This window comes from Oenanthe melanoleuca, chromosome 1, assembly GCF_029582105.1.
Source record: "Oenanthe melanoleuca isolate GR-GAL-2019-014 chromosome 1, OMel1.0, whole genome shotgun sequence".
NCBI classification, from domain to species: Eukaryota; Metazoa; Chordata; class Aves; order Passeriformes; family Muscicapidae; genus Oenanthe; species Oenanthe melanoleuca.
In genome coordinates, this window is record NC_079333.1 from 49,728,327 (window position 1) to 49,743,592 (window position 15,266).

Here is a 15,266-nt window from a genome sequence, read left to right on the forward strand (position 1 = left end):
CTGTACTATTCAATCTTAAATTTTCTGCTTGTAGTGATCCCTTTCCCCTTCAGCAAACCATGGTTTTATCTACTCCTAAAAACCTCTTGGAAATCTTTCCAGTATTTATCTATTCCCTGGTGTGCTTCCTCCTAGTCTGTCTGTTTTACTTGAGCAGTTTCTTAATCTTTTGGAATGAAACAGCTGTTAAACCTTCTTCCAAACAGGTGTTAATTACCATTGCTTTCTGATCTCATCTCTTATCCAGTTTATATCTTAAATCCTGTAGAAACTTTTTTCCTTTTTTAAAATAATTTTTAAAGTAAAACTTGAAATAGATATTTTGGATATGTCCTCTCCTTGGTTTTAGCATTATAGCAAAATTGCAGCCACGTTTCTGACAACAACTGAAACCCCATAAGGTGGAAAATAGAAAGATGAGGATTTCAGTTGCTACAATTTTTGAAACTTCAGCCCTCTGACTAGGATCAGACCCATTTTCAGCAGTCCAGAGATAATAAAGTATGATGAATAGGATCTTTTGTTTAAAAAAGGATTTTCAGAGGTTGTTACAGACTCTTGTATACTTGAATAAAGTTATTTACCTGAAAAGGACTATTCAGTTTATTTTTATTGGCATTCAAGGCTTAGACATCTGTCTAAGGTTTGTCTGTCATCCAGAGCTAGGACAGACCTTGTATAGTTTGGGGGTTTTGTACAACACCAAAAATAGTTATGATTATTAAAATTGAATATATGATTATAAAACAAAAAGGAGATAAGCTAGGCTGTTAAAGGAAAGAACTGTGAAAACATGTGTGTGAAAATTTAACAACCAAGCAATGAAAAAATGAGCTGCTTTATTGACCTCAGCAACCATGAGTGTGGATTTTATCTGTTCTTCAGAACAGCTGCTACTGGCTTCACTTAAGCTGGCAAATCTATTTTGTGTGCAGCTTTTGGCCATTTTCATTTCTGACCTGGCAGCCCAAGTCAAATCCTTGCAATTATTAATTTTGTCTTGGTATCACTTAGCACTCACCCTTGTTTGATCAAGGAATTTACCAGCTCCTCTGCATAAGTTACTAGCTAGCACTGAAAGGAACTGGATAAATTATCTGCAGATGGCAGATATTAATAATCAATGACTCAGGAGAAATTTAACTTTTTTGTGTGACAGTTCTGAAAACTTCAAAATATTCCTTTAAACTTATGAGATCAAGAACTGAAAAGTAATTTCTATGGACCAGTTTGTGACTAACTCAAACATGGTTACCTAGAGAAGTTGAACAGATTGGCTGGCTTTGATCCCTCTACACTCAGCCACCCTGTGCAGCTACTTCATAGGTCCAGGCAAAAAAAAGGGGGCAACTTACTCAGTGTTTTATAGACAGGCAAGTGCAGAGATGATCAAGAGGTTTAAGAGAAAATCTAGGTTATGTGTTTCCTGTTTTTACCAAAAAAAGGAGTTTTATCGGGGATTTCAAGTTACTGTTTTTCTGAATCAATCAACAAGGACCATAACCACAACATGCACCTGCATGTCCCAGGGCAACTGAAACTGTCAGGCCAGGATGACATTTTCTACACTGGCTTAGATGATATGCACTGCTTACTCTGAAACCCCTTTTTTCACTGTGATGGTGTCCTCCTGCTCTGTTCTCACAGCAGCTCTTACACTCAGATGAAGGAGATCACAAAACAGCCTTGTGCCACTGCAATGACTCCTTGTGAAACATCCAGCTGAAAGGATCCTGAGGTATCACATCACAGAATCATAAAAAGGTTTGGGTTGGAAGGGACATCAAAGATTATCTAGTTCCAACCCCTCTGCCATGCACAGAGGATGACACTCACTAGATCAGGTTGCTCAGTGCCCCATCCAACCTGAACACTTCTGAGACAGGGTATACACAGCTTCTCTGAGCTACATTTTCTTTTTATATTATGTACACTTTGGTCTTTACACTCAAAAGCAGGTTTCTGAGGAGGTTTGGGAGCTCTGTAACACATGAGTGTTCTGCCTCCTTTCAAATTCTTTTCCTGACAGCTGCCATGTGCAGTTCACATAAGGATCAGTTAAAAATGCTATTGTTAAACTTACATGAATCTGATTAATAGACTGCTGTGCTTTTAATTGCATGAGTTATAACTTCTACATAAAAGTCTACAGAAGAAAATTCCTCCTGGATAATAAACAAAGTGGAAGATAATAGATTGATCCCAGACAAGCTGTATTTGCTACTAGACTTGAGAAAAATATTCCTTTAGAGGAGCTGTGTCTAACTTTGACAGTGTCAGAGCTGTCAGCTCCACAGACAGAAGCTGCTGGCTTTTAAGAAGCCTCCACTTCCTGGTAGTCTCTGAATTCAGAGAAAAGTAACAGCCTCTACATTTTCCATGTCCTGGTAGGTTGCCATTAAGTTCACAGCTCTTCTCTGTTTGGGGTGGCAAAGAAGCCATACTTCTCATCCATACACACAGCCACTTAGTTTTTAAGTCTTATGAACAAGTGCAGAGAGATAAATACTCCCAAGCAATAAAATACTGATATAACTCTCTGTGTACTTACACAGGATAGGCATTTTTATAGGCTGTATTCCTCAACTCTGGGTAGCTCTTCTCTTTCACTGGCCAGAGCAAATAATAACTTTTCACGTGAGTCAGTTACACAGTGCACATAAACATTTCTCTCTAAATATAAATATACATGTGTTCTTCTCTTGTGTGTGTGTGTGTTTAAAGCTCCATGTGAATATACAGACAAAACTGTAAGGATCTATAAATGTGAGTATCTTGGCACAGAATTCAACTGGAGCATCCATAAACCTGGAAATCATTCCATCATAATACAAAGTCTGGTTTCACAGTTGACATAAGTAGATAAAATGTTAAACCCGTGTAACCTTATGTTCAGTGAAATTTATGGGATTTACTGGAAGTATTAAAAACAGCTTGAACATACTGAATATGTAATAGTACACTAGAGTTCTGCTTATACTAGAGGTAACCAAGACTGATTTTTTTTTTCATTTGATGTGCTTTAACCTTGAAATGGAAATCACTTTTTGGCAATTCTATAAAACCCTGTTCAGAATGGCTCCTGAATGTTTTACTATTAAACTATTAAAAAAGAAGTTTGGTTGAAAAACTGTGCATGTCATTCCCTACTTGATTTTCATTCCTAAAGTCAATTTCCCAGCAACACAAAGATGAAGCAATTCTTTAATCAGACACAATGAGATTTTAGACCTTGTCAATTATAGCAGCTATATTTAAAACAAAGATTCATTGCTTCCCTCCCTCCATGAATATTCCACATATATGACTCTGTAAACTGCAACAGAAAAAGGTATTTAGACAGAGAATGGAGAAACTTTTATGTTACACAGAACAGATGCTGGCTAAAAACCATGGCAATAATTGCAAAAAGATGAATGTTTCAGAACTACATATTTTTCTAAAATACTCAACAATGAATAGATTTTGGATTAGATTCTCCACAACTTGTAATTGCATTGACTGCATCAAAGTGGAAGAGTAAACACAATATATTTTTCATAAACTGCTAAATTATTGAGTAGAAACAAGAAGCTGCCAGAGCACTATAATTCTCTTGAAACTAAAGGGACAAGTTTTCTAAAATTGCATTATCTTCACATATGTAGGACTGATGAGAAGGCAGAATTTTTTATTTTGTAAAATTTCACATAAGAGTGGTCTAATTTCAAATTAATTTGACCATTATCACCATCTTAAATTCACTTGTGATCTTAACATTTCCCTAACACCAAAGAGCACACATAGTTGTAATGTCTGATAAATAAATGCACAAATAAATGAAAAAGCACAAAGCCTTTGGGATTTTAGGAACATTTGTGATATGCAAAATCTCAAAGTTGAGTTTTTGAACATCATCTTTGGCTACAAAATTGCCTTCTTAAATGACAGCTACTTATATAACAAAAGTATGTCATAAAAGGAGTTTTCTCAGAGAGTTAAGATAAAGGAATGGGAGAAATTTTGAACAATGAGTTGATCATCTGAACCAAAGTTATACTTCCAAGGGAGAATGCAAACATGGAAAGCACAAACATCACCAAAATATTTCTAACACCTGAGAAATTGCTAAAGAGATGTTGGCTTGTGTATTATTGATATTTTGCTTTGTTGTCATATATAAAATGTTCACCTGAATTTTCAAATGATATTCCTGAAACCTGGATGAAGGAAAATGTGGAAATGTCTCATACTGAGAAGAGGAATGAAGCCAATGCTTAACAGGAAGCACCTTCTAAAGCTGCTTTCAGTAGAACACCAGAAGTTCCTTATGCTTGAATATCTTCTTGAATTAAGGTTAAATTAGAAGGAAGCATCTTATTTTTTAAAATGAATTCCATCATGTGCTGGCCATAAAACTTTGCTATCATGAGTGGTGGATTGGTTTAGGTAATTTTTCTTGTAGGCTTTCTTTTCCAGCAATGGGTTTAAGTAAAGAGTGTTAAAGTAACAGTAAGTACTTGGCAAGAAAGGAAGTATTTGGCAAGAAAGCACTAATGGAGTAAGATGACTAAAGTGTCATGTTGCCCCAGTACACATGTCAACCAACCCATTATGTTTCCAAAAGAAAATCAAGCCCTTAGAGATGACTATTATCTACCTGTCACTGGAAGTATCATGGGAAGATAAGCATGAGCTGACCTACTTGAGTGTGCTAATGTCTCTCAAGAGTCATGGTCTTTATTGTCCTTTATTTCCTTGATTGCTCTGAAATGACAACACTTTCTGCTTTGTCCACTTTTGTTTTGAAATGTCTGATTATTTCTATCCTCCTCAAAGTCCCACTCTTGCCCTTGCTATCTTGCCCACATTTAGCCAACCAACCTTGGTTTTAACAGCAGCTGAGCTGTGGATAATCACTGAGAAGAATCACTAATCAGCAATGATTCTTTCTGAAAATAAGGATCCTGACATGTGGAGTTTGGGTAGTGCAAGATACTATATCCTAAATTACTTGTTTCTTGGGTGCTGGTAGCAATGCCCTGAAGAACTTCAAAGGCTCTGAGGACTAGCCAGAAAATCCAAAGGTAATAAGGGACATGGGTGAATGCACAGGAGCACATCAATTAAGGAGACATTGGTAAAACTCCTCTCTAAGGGTGCTAGCATGGAAATACCCTGCTATGAGATTAATGTTGCTTTAAAAAAAAAAAAATGACAGCACAGATAGATGACATACATCCAGATCCTATGCACTAGAGAATCTTTTTAATTATAAAACCTGTAAAGCCAAATCCTATCTGCACTCAATCCAAAGGAATTCTTCAGATGGAAAGAAGTCCCCACTTGGTTTAAACCAGCACAAGCAGTAGCAAAAGGAGGGTGGTTTCTAGGAAGTGAGTGCACAGGAAGCACAGTGGGGATGAATGAGAAATCCTTCTTTGATCCTAATCCATCTTTATAAAATCCAGGTTGTGCAGTCAAGCTGGTTCAGTCAGTCAGTGCAGCTCTGAAGATGAACTAGTGGCCAGGAACTGAAATGCAACCCAGCTCACTGAGCATCCCCTGCTTCCCTCCTCTGTGGCTAAAATCACACTGAAAAGAAGGGACTTTCAAACCCCTGTTCAGTCTGCTTGGTTAAAGTATTTTGAAAAAAACAAATTTTAAATTACTAAAAAAAAAAAAAAAAAAAAACAACAAGAGTTATTTTGAAGTTTAGTTCTACATAAAGACACTGCAGCAAATTAATGTAATCATCTCAAATCACATCAGTATTTGGTACAACTGGCCTCAGTGCATAAACAAATATTCTCTAAATTAATATCACTAAGCTAAACAATCATGAATAAAATATTTTTATGTAAGTGGGCAGACCAAAATATTATTTTGCAATTGCTCAATTGCTCTGTATGAAGCATGATGCCTTTTATGAGAAAATACAAGAGCAGCTACAGACTAGGAGTTAGTGCAAATACCTGCCTATGTCATCAAATTGAAATATGTGATCTCTGTGCCATAGGTGCCAGGTTCCTTAACAGATTAAAAAAATTAGTGCAACACATTCTTCATATTAGACTTAGGAAGTTTTATTAATCATTATGTGACACAATAAAGTACTTCCATTTAAAAAATGTGAAAAATAAAGCTGAGACACATATTCACTAAGCCAGGAATCCAAAACACTGACATCCAAGGCTGGTTTGTCATCCCAATTTTCCTTCATTACAAATGGCAAGAAATGCACTCCCTGCAGAGGGCAATTAATTTCCTTCAAGATATGCCATATGAATCACTCTGTGAAGTTACCAAGTTCTTTCTAAAGGCTATACAGGCTCAGAAGTCTGATGCTACAGTGTCTAGAGTAATTCAAAGACAAACAGTTAGTTACTGCCTTTGGAATGACAGTTCAGCAACTAAGAGGCTTAAGGCAAATTCAACAACTGTTCCATAAGCAACTTGGACTTGGTTTTATTCATGGCCAAGATTCCTGCTGTAGGATATCTTCTAGCTAGTTAAAGCCACTATAGGGAAAGCACATGTGGTGTTGCAGGTATAAATGTACTATGGAACACACCAAATTTGAAAAACAAACTCACTGTGCCAGCATAAACAAGTCCAAGGGATTGACTGCAGCTCTCACAAATTTAAATCATTACCATCAGAAATGAATGGCCAGTACCTCTCCCAACCTAAAAAACAAAAAGTTGTCAGTATAAACAAAACACAGATGGGATATTTTAGGTTATTTTCTGGTGAAAGATAGGCAGGATCCATTCAGCAATCAGTGCTGAAGTGCAGCAGAAGGACTGCTTTTGAAGTGCTTAATAATAATGAGCATTTCCACATGAACATCAGTTAAAACTGTTTCATCACTGAGAGATGATTTCTGTATTCAGTGGACTAAGGTACTTTGGCACTGGCAATGCTGAGAAAAGTTGAAGAGAAAGTCTGTGCTTGCTTTCCCTTGCTCCACAGATACAATGTGTTCTCTCTGGAAAAGAGACACCTTGCTCTTGGAGGAGGCAGGATGTGAGCATTCAGAACTGCGTGTTCTTCTTTTGCAAGAGTCCAGCTGACACTCCCATGTCCCTTGGCACAACTAGAAGCTGTATTTCAGCTACCCAACCCATTCACAAACTCCTAAAAATTTTGAGAACAGACAACAGGATATTTAAATTATGTTGCAGACATCTGTTATTGTTATGATAAAGTCAACAGGATCTTAAGATGCCTTAGAAGAAAATCAATGTCTAACTATTGTCTCCTCTGAAACTGTTTTGTTTGCTTGGGTGCTTTGACACAGCAAGGATAAGGTTTCATCTTGTGTGAAATCAAACAATCAGCAACAATAAATACCTGACTTCTTTCCACTCTATGTCAGGTATAAATTGGATGGATTAGTTTGTCCATAGGAGGTTTCTGTCTCTCTCCAGTGACTGTACAAAGTTGGTTGGTGTTTAGAGCTACAGTTAAATTCCTGGGACCTAGGTGAAAAAAAAGAACCAAAACAACACAGGCCTTCACTGCAAAAATCCCTTTTTAGCACTTTTCAAAATTTGTCATTCAAATATTTTTTGACTGAAATTAGTATACAGAAATGTACTAGGGATAATCTTAAATCAGACACAATATGACCCTTCATCTTCTGCCATAATTCTATTGTTCACTCCTTTACTCAAAGAAGGTCTGGCTTACTTTTTATAATGGAAATGAAAGTAGCAAATCAATGAACAGAATACAAAATTCACTGGCAAAGATAAATTTAAAGTATATTAATTTTTAGAAGAAAAAATATAGAATAAAATATCATTTTCACTGAATGTAAATTTGGTGCTCTATCTTAGTCCAGCACTCCCTAGCCTGACATCAAACTACTGATCTATTGAAAGCATCTGTATGCTAGGGAATGGGACAGATTTCACCTTCAAATCTTTGATATTCTTCTCCTGATTTAAGGCACTACAGAAGGATCACTGATGAAAGTTTATCCATTAATTTAACAAACACAGGACAGCATTGATTCTACTAGAACTGCTAACTCTGATGGGAGTGGGTACTTTAATTAAATGATGGTTAGAAGAAGAAGAAATTTGAATTCTCAGTGAATCTCACAGAGTCTACTGCAGGAAGGTCCTTACTGGCAGAATGCCTACATCTTTCCAGGAGATGTGAGATGTAAGGAGCAGTGAGGCTCTCATGCCAGGCCAACTTCTCACATACATTTTGGGCTGGGTAACAGAGCTGCATTAATGCCCCTCTCATGCTTTATGACCTGGGTTAATAATCACCCTCACTACTTAACCACCACTGAGAAAGTTGCTGAGTTCTTTGGCAGCAGCTGCCTCTTTCTGACAGACATGAGAACTACACACCTAAGCTGAAAAGTGACAAAAATTCTAATAGTTATTGAGAGTTTGCATAAGACTCTATGTTTTGAAGAATTCTGTGAAATGAAACTGGATTGCAGAGGTGGCAGCTGGCAAACCCACAGAAGTTCTGAGCTTATGCTGTTTACATACAGTTTGTTTAAAAGTTAGCACAGCAGCTCAGAGCATGTGAATGTGTATCCATGCTTTTTTTTGTTTGTTTGTTTTTTAATGTACATTGTAGGCTGATTATAGCAACCATTTATCCTGTATCTACTGACCTCTGTGCTTATTCAACCTTCATGATGTACTACCACAGCCTGCTCTGCACAGCTGGGATTCAGCAAATCTATCTTCAGAAGGAAGTTCCTTGTCTTGGTGTTTGCTGCATGGTTAACAAAGAGAGACAGTCACCTGTGGAGCATGCTTGTTCTGTTATAAAAGAGATGACAAAGTACAGAGGATGGGTTACTCTCTGCTTCAGCCCTCCTCTTTCCAGGAAAGGGAGAGAGACACTCCAGGTTCACCCTGACAGCTGGCAAACAGGTATTCCAAGTCAGTTCAGGGCTATCAAATGTAGCCACAAAAGGCCAGCCTGCAAGCTGCAAGATCTAAAGGAGGCTGGAGCTCTCCTAGGTGCCAGCTCTCAATCAACTAATCTGTGCTTTGCCTGAATAGCTGGCACAAGGAATGAGGAGCCCAGGACTTCCTTGGCCAGTGGGTTTTGGGTATGAAAGCAGGTAGCAAAAGCTTTCTCATTCTCTGAGCCAAGGAAGGATGTACTTGTGGTCCTTAACACTGGTATCAGAACTGCTCTAAAAGCAAAACCAAACAAAAAGATCTTGTTTATCCTGGGAAACCAGCATATGCTGAGCTAGGACTGGAAGACCTTAAAAGCACCACCACATGGCTTGACTGCTCAGGGGCAGCCCATGCACCAGTGGGGGAATGGAGGCCTTTGCCTCCTGAGGAAAGGATGCTTGATCCTCAGAAGTTTTCAATGGTATGTGGAAAGCATCTCCAGAAGTATCCCATAACCTCTTTCCCCAAAAAGCCCAGTGAAAAATCTCTCTCCATTTACTGTTCCCCTTTCTACTCACTGCATAATATACCAGGTAATATGATTATAAAATTCAAATGTTTCATCTGACATGAACAAGTATATCAGAAGCTTTTGAGATGAATGTATCAAGCACAGACTCAATGACCAAGAAATTGCAGAAACTGTCACGGACTTCAGAGATTAGATTTGACTGGTTCATGACCTTAGACAGATGTACAATTCACTCAAATTTACAAAAGTTTTCCTGTCCCGCTTCAGCCCATATTTGCTGAAAAATATCTTAGCTGTATAACAAAACTAATTTTTATCCAAGGTTCTTTTCAGTTTTTGTCTCACACCAGTCAATATCTAAACTAGTAATCTGGTTGTAAAAGAGTGGAAGAAGTAATTTGAGAACTTAAACCAAAACAGATATTTGAAGGGAGAAGAAAAACCTTAAAAGAAACCAAAACAGCCCACAACTTCAAGAAGAACGTGATACAATAATGAAGTCATTTATTTGTTACTTTAGTCTTTGTGACACACTAAAAACCTTTTAATTAATTTGAAAACTTCACTGTACAAAGAAATTGCCTTATTTTTAGTTGTTCCTCTTTTGATGAACATAATCTATTACACATAGTTTCATAGTCTATTTGACTGAAAGGTAATGCCCCTTTAAAGAACTTCTATGTGTATATCTGTTATAGAAAGATTTAATTTAATGAGCCTTCCCCACTTAACAAAACTATATTATTAATATGTTTTTAGTCAAGAGATTTTTTTCTTTCCAGCAACAAATCACAGTGGACTGAGGATCCTGGCACCCTTGTTGCTGGTGTTACACTAACACTATGCTATACTACTTAAAGTACTGTCAGTGTAATAAAGCAAGGGCAAGTTTGGCTTGTCTTTCTCAATGATTCAGAACTTCTAAAACACATGGTTTCTGGAATTTTGTTTTGTCACAAAACATGATGATGGAAGATTGATTTAAACACAAAATTTTACCTTCAACCTTCCTTCAGTAATTAAGAACACTGCATTTGAGAAAGTAACAAGAACTCAACATAACTTAAACTGAATAGAAAAAGTAATGATAAATCTGACACTCATAAAGTCATTAAATGTCTGAATAGAACAATGCTCCATCTATTTTTATCTGCTTTTTCTTTAAACAGGTTATAACAGAGTCTTTTCTTCCTGCTTCTATTCTGCCTTTCTGTAAGGTAAGTTATGGTGACTTAGTCATCATTTTCAAAATTAAATTAGTCCCTTTTAACACTGACTACCAGCACCACCAGAGGTAAGCAGAGATGCCACACAGGATTTTTCTTGCTGGTTTTGCCACCTCACTCCAGTGAACCAAATCCCAGAAAAAGCTGACAGATTAAGCAGCGTATTGGTATGGAGATTGGTCTCAGGTTTGGGGAGGAGCAATCATGCACATTTTTCCTTGTCATTTAAGTCAGGCAATAAACACACACAAATATATACTTGGTGGTCTCTCCACACAGAAGAAATGCAAGCCCAGTGTCACCACAGCAGAGCCACATTGGTCAGGACCCAACATTTTCAGTACATAAGCAAAGATATCTCAAAAAGATAATCAAAATCATACCAGACCCATAGTGACCTCAATTGCACTTAAATTTCAGCTGGCAGTATTTGGCTCTAAATAGCATGAGATAAGAAGAAATGGAATTTTTTTTCTGGAGCTATTTTAAGGGCAATGATGCTATACATAGAGTCAGAGTAAGTGGCTGAAGTTAAATTTAAAAGACAGACATATTTTTGTTTTCCTGTTTCCAAATAGAGTATCATCTATTCCTAAGTCTGAATACCAGAAGAAAAAAGAGGGAGGAAAAAGACCAAAATCCATAAAGAATGCCATCCCCCTGCAAACAAAACCAAGGCCTTTCAGTGCAGAAGGCAAGACCAAAGGAAAAAACATGTTTGGTTTCAGCTATTTTGATATTGAAGGATAAAGCTTATTTCCGAGTCTTACCTAAAAAATGGGCATAAATGCAGTCTTCTAGAATTTCTGGTATTCTAAAACAGGTCTAAAGCTGTCTCACTGGTGCCTGGCTTCTCTAACTGTGCACAAAACTATTGCTTAAGTTAATTAGGTTACTTTATGGAAAATTCAGTATGCTTGCACAGAAAACCTTGCTAAGCTATCCAGGTGTGGGCTTTGATGCAAGTAACTTAAACACTGAACCTTTTCATGTCACTGCAATACAATTAAATTTGAAATTTCAAGCAAACTGGACTTAAAGGTACTTAGTGTTGATATCTAGTGTGTAGAACTTAAACTATTTCCCATACTGTCTATTCTGCATTCTATAGAAAATCTGTATGTGCAGTTTCTTAGAAATACTTATTTCTCAGATGAAACCAACATGCATCTCTGTTACCTATGTTTTTGGTTCGTTTATTTGTGGAGTATTCATTCTCTGTAACAAAATCATAATAGAATATAGTTTTATTTACGGAAGTAAAGGTGGTTTAATGCTGGAAGAGCCATCTCCCAAGTCATGCGTAGAGAAATCTAAAATTCGGTTGCCATGCTAACAGGAAGTCACTCAACTAAGTCCAGTAAAACAAAAGTGTATAAATGATGCTTTCTGGTAAAAACAGGGGAATGCTAGATTAACAAGTCTGTAGGTTCTGACAACTGTAGCCACAACTGCAGCTGTGTGCCTCGGTAGAGTGCTAAATTTCTGTCGGCATTTAAACCTCCAGAGCATCAGCTGCTTCTTCCCAGCAGGACCACAGCTTCTCTCCCGTCACCTCGGTCGGCAGGGTAAACCCCAGACAGGGATGAACCCACCAGTCCCTTCCTGCTCCAGGTCCGCTTCACCCTGCTCTGCTCCCGCATCTCGCCCTCCTCCAGGTCCCTCCTGGGGGCTCCTGGCAGGACTGCGCCGGCGGGGGCGAGGTCCCCTCGGGGAGGGACACCTGCGGGGACACCCACTGCAGCCGCCACCACCGCGGGGACAGGGCTGTCCGCGGCGCGGCTCCCGCACCCACCCGAGTGCGCGACATGTGAGCCCTGCCTGGCGCTGCCGGGGCCGGGGGGCGAGTGCGGGCCGGGGGCGAGTGCGGGCCGGGGGCTCCCACCTGCGCGGCTGGCGGGCGCGGAGCCCCCTCCTGCCCTCGCCCGCTCCTCCGGGCGCTCCGCGGGGCTGCAGGTGTCACCCAGCGACCGAAGGATGCCGCTTCCCACGGCAGCGGCTGCCAGGGAAAAACACGTTTATTACATACGAGAGAAAGGAAGAGATCCTAATTCTCCTCCGGACTATCACCAAGGGCCGAGGGAGTGCACGATGCCGCTTTATGCTGCTTGCGTCGGCGCAAAAAGTTACCTTAGACAGTCATAGCGACTTCTTTTTTTCCTTTTTTCTTTCTTTCTTTTCTTTGCAGAAGATCGAAAAGGTACTCAAAGGCTCAGAAAGAGAATAGATCTAAGTTTTGAGAACTTACTTGGTTTAGGTGCTTGCGTTGACAGCCGGCATCTTCCGACAGCAGTTTGAACAGGTCACACTTTCCCATGGAAGCTGTACCCTTTTCAATCCCGTCTGTAAATTAAATCCCTTCGGAAAGTGTTTGTTTTGTTTCACTGGCTGCCGTCCATCTCAGGCACTATCCCCATTTTTTACTTTATTTTCTCCATGTTTGCCACACACGCGGGCACTCTCGGACGCGCGCCACGAGTCAGCGGGTGCCCATCACCTCCGGCCGGGGGGACCGCGCCTGCCGCCGGGCTCCGCTGCAACAGATGAGAGGCAGGTTCTTCCCCGGTTGCTTAGCGCGGCATCTCCTTGTTCCCTCGGGAAGCCTCATGCCGGATGCCAAAAGTAACAGCTCCTCCCGGCGCGGCGGTCCCCTCCGGGGCGCGGGGAGCGACGAAAGACGCCCCAATACGGGCAGAGGCAGCGCGGAGGGGCACTCGCCGGGTTTCTCGGTCCTCGCCGCCGCTGCGCTCTCCCGGAGCGGACCGCGGGCTCTGCCTCGGCGGCGCCGTCCCGCCGCCCCCCGCCCGCCCGGCCGCCGCCCCCGCCGCGCTGCCCCCGCCGCGCCCGCCTGCGCCGCCCCGCGGCCGCGCCGAGCACCGCGCACCGCACCGGGCTCCGCGCACCGCACCGAGCACCGGGCCGGGCTCCGCGCACCGCGCACCGCGCCGGGCCGGGCTCCGCGCACCGCGCACCGCGCACCGCGCCGGGCTCCGCGCACTGCGCCGGGCCGGGCTCCGCGCACCGCGCCGGGCCGGGCTCCGCGCACAGACCGCCCGGGGCGCTCCGAGGGCTCACCGGCTGCGGGCCCGGGGCGCTCCGCGGGGCTCACCGGCTGCGGGCCCGGGCACGGGGACGAGCGAGAGGGCGCCCGCCGAGCGCTGGAGCGGGGCTGGTCGGCGATCCGAGAACGCGCGCAGCTCGGGACCGCTCGGAGGCAGACGCACCAAGGAGCAGCCTGGACTCCGCAGAAAGTTCGCTGTCACATCGCTCCGCATTTGGGAAAGCCCTGACCCGCTCCATGCAGCCGCGGTGGGGCTCTGTGAGTCCGCCTCCGAGGCTCGCTCCAGGTAGCTCGCCCGACGCTCCTTCCCCAGGCGCAGCAAAGGCTCTGCCCTGGTCACGCCACTCGGCGCAGCCTCTAGCCGGGTGGTCCCTGCCCCTCCGGTGCCCCTGGACATTAACGGGACTGAGCCACAGCCAAGATTGGTAACAGAGGAGCAGAGGGAATGAGGCTGCTCAGCACTCGGTTCCTCACTTTACTTTTCCTTTCCCTAGAAAACTGTGACAGAACTTAAATGCACGAGCTTAGAAATTGTAGGAAGATGATAAACGTGCAGAGATAGAGATGCGTAACAGAACATCCACGTCTTTGCTGAGTTTTCTTTGTTTGCTTGGGGGAATAATAATAATAATAGGAATAATAATGATGAGGATGATGATGATGGTGATTTGAGGTCTGTTTGGGCTCGGCCCCGCGTTGGGGTCTGGACACGATGCGCGCAGGGGGCCACCTGCCACCATGTGCGGAGCATCCCTCAGCATCCCGGCCCGCTCCTGCCTCCCCTGCCCCCGGGAGGCTGGCCTCGCCTGGCACTGCCGGGCAGCATGCCACCGCTTTCGCACTTTGCCCGTCTCTTTGGCTGAGTAGCTTCCGCCTGGGGGCTTCGAGGGAGAAGCGGGGTGAAATAAGCTCCGGGCAGCAGCGGGAAGGGCCGAGTGTCAGCGGGGCGTGCAGTGTCAGCAGGCTGCCCAGCCGCCTTTGCCTCCTGCTCCGCCGGGACGGGAGTGTCCCTCCAGCCGGGTTTCACCTGCCTCGCTGGAGCACGGCGAGGAGTGAAGTGCTCGCCAAAGCAGGCGAGCCTGAAAATGTCACTACAGCAAATGTGAAGGAGCTGCCAGCACAGCACGCTCAAAGGCAATGTGAGAACAAGCAGCAGACCACCAGACCTCCCCGGGCAGCAGAGGTGATGCAATTAATCTGCATTAAGCTGTGCAGTGAAAATGCCAGATGGATTCTGCTCTGGGACTGCCACGGTGGCAGCCCCAAGTCTCTGCATCAGACTGCTGTGTGAACCACTGGCATACGTGTTTCAGATGTGCCCCACGCTGGGCACTGCTGAGATTTCGGCAGAAACATACTGCATTTGGGGAGCTGCTCAGAAAGCAGCCTCATCCCACCGAGCAGTGTGCAGCACAGGCAGGCTGTAACAGGTCTCTTCTAAGAGATGTCTATGGAACACGTGGGATCAGCTCGTATCAGCTCAAATACAGATCAAATACCAAAAACAGGTGTCTGGAAAGCTGAGCCAGCCATTCTAATAAGCACACATACATGTATGCAAATGTTTATGTGGACCCATA

General features: G+C 42.6%; 1 protein-coding gene across 1 annotated transcript in view; it reads right to left on the reverse strand.

Moving 5' to 3' along the window:
- TRPC4 (transient receptor potential cation channel subfamily C member 4) overlaps positions 1-13,417 on the reverse strand; it is a 130,511-nt gene extending 117,094 nt beyond the window's left edge. Inside the window, exon 1 of the mRNA XM_056488019.1 lies at positions 12,874-13,417. The gene's annotated coding sequence lies outside the window, so the exon portion shown is untranslated. The remainder of the gene's footprint in view (positions 1-12,873) is intronic.
- Positions 13,418-15,266: the final 1,849 nt, after the last annotated feature.